Genomic DNA, 5,481 nt, shown 5'->3' on the forward strand with positions numbered 1-5,481 from the left:
AAAGATAAAACCAAAACCATCATCACGTTTGTAGAAGCCTTTACGTGCTGTCATGCCCTTGTGCCTTGGCTCTCTGACCTACCCAAGGCTCTATTTCTAACTTACACTGGGTGCAGAACGCTAACACACACAAAACGAGGGATTACATCAAACTGTCCTCAAACAGTTCCACTGGTTACCAGTGTCACTTAGAATTGATTTTAAGACTTCATTACTGGTTTGAGATGCTTTCATGGTCTTGTGCCACAATACGTAACTGACATGACCATTAGGCATGTGCAGCCAGGAGCACTCAGGTTAGCTCCCAGGAGGTCAGCCTTTTGGTTATGGTCCTGATCTTTGGACTTCCCTTCCTGATGTGCTGAGAGCTGACCTTATTACTTTCAAAAGTGTTAGCATTTACTGTAATAATAAATGCAAATAGTATATTTCCTATTTTTTCATTTTTTTATTACTGTTTTCAGCTATTACTGATTTTTATTGCTCTTACTGTTATTTATCTTTCAGTTTTATTATGCCATTTTATTTTATTTTAATGTTTTTGTTGTAAAACAATAATTGTAAAGCAATGTTTCACTACTTTTGTATAAAAGGTGCTATATAAATAAATGTTACACAGTGCTCTCTCTCTCTCTCTCTCTCTCTCTCTCTCTCTCTCTGTTTCTATACATATATGAAGTTTATTCATTAGTTTATTCATTCACTGTCCAATTTGATATAAAAGTGATAGTTCTTCAAAGATGTGAAATGGTTCAGCACTTTTGAAGTTTTGTATGTGTGTAACCAACAACTACAAAATAAGAGAAAGAGAAATCCACAGCCAAGTTCATTTAGATATTATTGATAATATCTCACCAAAAAAATGAAAGCCCTCTGGCATGAGGAAGCCATCTGCAGGAGACATCTGCAGGGCTCCCATCATGTCGGGGCTGGTCCACTCCGTCATCCAGAAGCCTAAGGATTAATCCCCCTACTGGATTATAGGTCAGTTCCTCAGCGCAGGGCAGAAATGATGACGTTAATCCCAAGGGACTCCTGAAAAAAATTGATTGACATTGTTGGAAAAAAATTTATGAGACAATTCCAAGGTGTGGAATTGCAATGGTTGATGAGACGTTTGTGAATAAAAATGGAATATGTTATTACAGGGATATTCTGCAATTGTTACAAAAACTTTACTGGTAATCTAAAAAAGAAACAATGTGTGAAATTATGTTGTGTAAAAATGACCCAGGGAGTAATAAACTACCTACTCCATCAAACCCCAAATGTCCATATTTAAAATATCTTTGCTAGAGAATATGTGACAACTATAGAAACCAAGCACATTCGTGCAGTTCCACACCCAAGCACATTCGTGCAGTGTTCCCCACCCAAACACATTTGTGCAGTGTTCCCCACCCAAGCACATTCGTGCAGTGTTCCTCAACCAAGCACATTCATGTAGTGTTCCCCACCCAAACACATTCGTGCAGCGTTCTCCACCCAAGCACATTTGTGCAGTGTTCCCCACCCAAACACATTTGTGCAGCGTTCTCCACCCAAGCACATCAACCAATAATTAAAACGTTCTCACTGATGATGTAGTATAAATAATACTGTACTATATTTTAATGAATATATTACATGACAACAATTCAAATCTAGAATGGACGTTTTTCTTTTAGGTCTTTTGATCAGTCTTAAGTGGTACTGAGAATTGTATGTAAGATACATTGTAAAAGATATGTCATCAGTGATGGACAAAGTGTATAAAATGACAATATCTTTTATTTTATCTTAAGTTTGGACTTCTCCCATCAGAAGGTGATGAATCACTACAGCCTTTCCTACTCCACATAGTTAGCAGCATTTCTACAATAACTGTTCCACAAACATCGTTCTTTCAACAATGTTCTACCATCAATATTCTGCCAACACTGTTCTATCAACACTTTTCTATTAACACTGTTCTATTAACACTATTATACCAACACTGTTCTATCAACACTTTTCTATTAACACTGTTCTATTAACACTATTATACCAAAACTGTTCTATTAAAACTGTTCTACCAACACTGTCCTATTAACACTATTATACCAACACTGTCCTATTAACACTATTATACCAACACTATTCTATTAACACTATTATACAAACACTGTTCTATTAAAACTGTTCTACCAACACTGTCCTATTAACACTATTATACCAACACTGTTCTATTAACGCTATTCTACCAACACCGTTCACAGCAGAATTACATCCCTCCTATTCCTCTTATTTGATATTACGTTGCAGCTGAGCGTTTGTATGGCTTTTTCTAGTATTCAGATCTAGTGATATGTATGTTATTGATGTAATTGATGACCTGTTCAAGGCTTCACAGACCTTTGACCTGTCCTCACTGTTCCATAATTAAGCTCTGAGCACGGCTGCTGTTTAAGCATCAGATGGAGATTTCAGACTGACCAAATATCAGATTCCACAAATGCACCTGTTTGGTACAGGCCCAAAGGCCACCAGACTGATTTAACATGAAAAAGTTGTGCTTTTCCTCATAGTGCGTGGACAATGCATTGATCATAATGATTCTCAATTCTAATGAGTCTCACTTTGGGGCATATTCAGTATATTAGTACATTTGGAATTTTCAAGTTGCTGTGGTTATTTCTTTTTTTTATTAGTTGTTGGAAACAATTTTGGAATAATAAAAATAATTCAAATAATTACCATCATGTGAAATTGCACTGCGTTGCTCCTCGAGACTCAGAGACCTTCAGTCAAATAAAACTACTTCTCCTATATGCACAAAAACAGCAAAACCGTCCAGTTGCTATGACTCCCACATCTCCAAAAAGCCAGTCCTGGACCCTAAATCACATTCATATCATAGAAAACAAAACAAAAAAATACTCCCTCATAATTCAATGAAGTAATCATATTTGCTCACACAGTGTAACTTCTCACAGGTTCAAAACATCTGGCACCATGGTAACATATCACCCCAGAACCCCTTCAGCACAAGTGCTTGATATTTTTGATGGATATGTATAAAGCCATATCTTACCTACTCTGTCTGCCTCAGGTTGATTGTGATCTGTCTCACACACTTCGTGGCCCTGCTAACACCAGGGATCGAGGAGACACATGCAGTGTGTGCAGTGCGGAGCCCAGCCTGTGGGGGTGGGCTCATGGTGAGAGAGGACAGTGGTTATTAATTAAACTCTTACTACATGTGTGCTAATACACCTCCCCCTGCTCCGTCTGTGTCTTCTCCCATCAGCACTGAGCTTCAGTGGACGGCCCCCCAAATCACAACCGCCCAACACCTCCTACAGAGACAAGACTAAAGCACGTCCATCTCCCAGACACAAGCTGTGGGTACACACAGACGCACATACACACACAAGTGTGTGCACCCAAAGCTGTGACACCATAAATTCTTTCATTCCGTGTTGTACAAAGAAAGCTCAAATCAGAGTCTGCAGGATGTTGTGTGTTAGTGGGTGTCCCAGTTGTGAAGCTCTTAGAAGCTGGTTGTTCACCCATAACAAGTGTACATTATGAGAAGATCTATGAGTCCTAGCAAATGGGTTTCTGTCTATTCGACACATCGTTGAAGTAAAACAGACATTCCACATTCCACTATCACATATGTTTAATTTCATTTAGACAGCGACAGCAGCTGTTTATGCAGTTAAACAAAAACACACAATCTGAGATACATGGAGATCAAAAATTATGTATAATGAGGTATAAGATTTTTTACTAAATGAAATGACCAATTCTAATCAACAGTGGCATCACAGTTTAAAAAAATAACCACCTGCATGAGTCATCATGGTGGAATTTAATATTTCAGATTCTTCAGTGTGATTTGCTGTGATCACACACTGTTCTTCACCTCCAGTACGCTGAATATGAATCATCTCAGTCATTTAAGCAACAGGCCCCTAGTGGAGAGAAACTCATCCTAACTATGACAAAGGCCAGCATTCTTATAATTGCGGCCAAATCTAAAAACAAGCTCTTAATCATTGACTGGCTGTTGCTTCATCCAGACTGGGCCTTTCTGAGTCAACAAACTATTCAGAAATAAACAAAACCTTTGCCATCGGCAGGCTGCTGTGTGGGTCAGCCACTCAGAAGCAGAGTGTGTGTATGTGTGAGGGGGCTCGGTGGCCTTGTGAGAAGGACGCGTCCATGAACACATCCAAATCCACTTTAACGCTGTAGTAATGATTCTCCCTCTGCAGACTGTGGAAAAGGGTCTGGCTCTTTTGTTCACATGCTACATAGTAGCTTTTATCAGGGGCCTGATGTGCAGTGGTTGCTTAAACCCAAACCAGGACATCAAGAGTGTTGGATTATGGATGCAGGCAATTTCTTAAACACTTTTATCTGATTCTGTTAAACATTGACAGATCTTTTAAAGGTACATAAAGGTAGGCAGCTTAATGTGCCAGGAAATGCTTTGCTGTTTCAGAGCCATACAAATTGTAAAATTAATCTTGAGAGATTAAATTATCAAGCTGCTGTTTATATGGAGGAAAGACCCATCAGTGCCTGTGACAGAATCAGAGTTAGAGTCGGAATCAGAGTCAGAGTCAGAATCAGAATTAGAGTCAGAGTCAGAATCAGAGTCAGACCGAGAGTCAGAGTCAGAGTTAGTGCAAATCATACTAATGACCTGTAAGTATCACATGATCTCTCTAGACTAGAGGATGTTACCATGCTAGGGTAGGTACTGGAGTACATTACAACCAGAAACACATTATAAATGTCATGATGCAAAGAATCCAAGATATTGGATCATTTAAAACTCCTGGATCTTAATTTACAAGATTTTTAGTTTTCTTGCTTTTTATGCAATACTCACTACTCACACCCAGACATTCGGTGTATGGGATAAAATGTTGCTTTGCTATTAATTAAACAAGCTAAGAGTGATAAAACAAGGGCTGTTTACTTCCCCATGATGAAGGCCAGCAGCGTTCTGTCAGACCTTAATGATTCAGTGCCACAGTGTAGGCGAAGCAGCCTAAATAATCTCTGAGGCCCTAGATAACAGGAACCCTGCTGGGAAGAGAACAGCTCCAGTTACTCCAGCGTCACTCTTTCCACACCACTTGGCTCATTAATAGTGTAACATGTACTAATGACACAAACTGTCCCTAAACATCACCCTGACCACTTTGATATATATATATATATATATATATATATATATATATATATATATATATATATATATATATATATATATATATATATATATATATATGAGAGTGTGAGTGCTAAATAAATAGTTATTCATATTGATCTTTGCTTAGGCTACTGTCCCCATGACCCAAACCCGGATTAGCAGATGAGCATTCATATGGATTAGATGTTCCTTATATTGTGCCAGAGAACCTGGTTAAATACAATTCCAGTCCATTATTAAGCACTTCACAAAGTCCACATGACAATGCACAAAATAATGCAGGCAGATAA

The 5,481-nt window shown here is 38.4% G+C and overlaps 1 long non-coding RNA gene across 1 annotated transcript; it reads right to left on the bottom strand.

Moving 5' to 3' along the window:
• Window positions 1–941: 941 nt before the first annotated feature.
• Window positions 942–3,128, bottom strand: LOC143485457 (uncharacterized). The gene is made up of 3 exons (XR_013122889.1): window positions 3,053–3,128; window positions 2,716–2,856; window positions 942–1,035 (listed from the first exon to the last, which is right to left on the bottom strand). It is a non-coding gene; the product is annotated as an uncharacterized LOC143485457 (long non-coding RNA).
• Between the last annotated feature and the right edge of the window lie 2,353 nt (window positions 3,129–5,481).

Source organism: Brachyhypopomus gauderio, chromosome 2 (genome assembly GCF_052324685.1).
Source record: "Brachyhypopomus gauderio isolate BG-103 chromosome 2, BGAUD_0.2, whole genome shotgun sequence".
Lineage (NCBI taxonomy): Eukaryota > Metazoa > Chordata > Actinopteri > Gymnotiformes > Hypopomidae > Brachyhypopomus > Brachyhypopomus gauderio.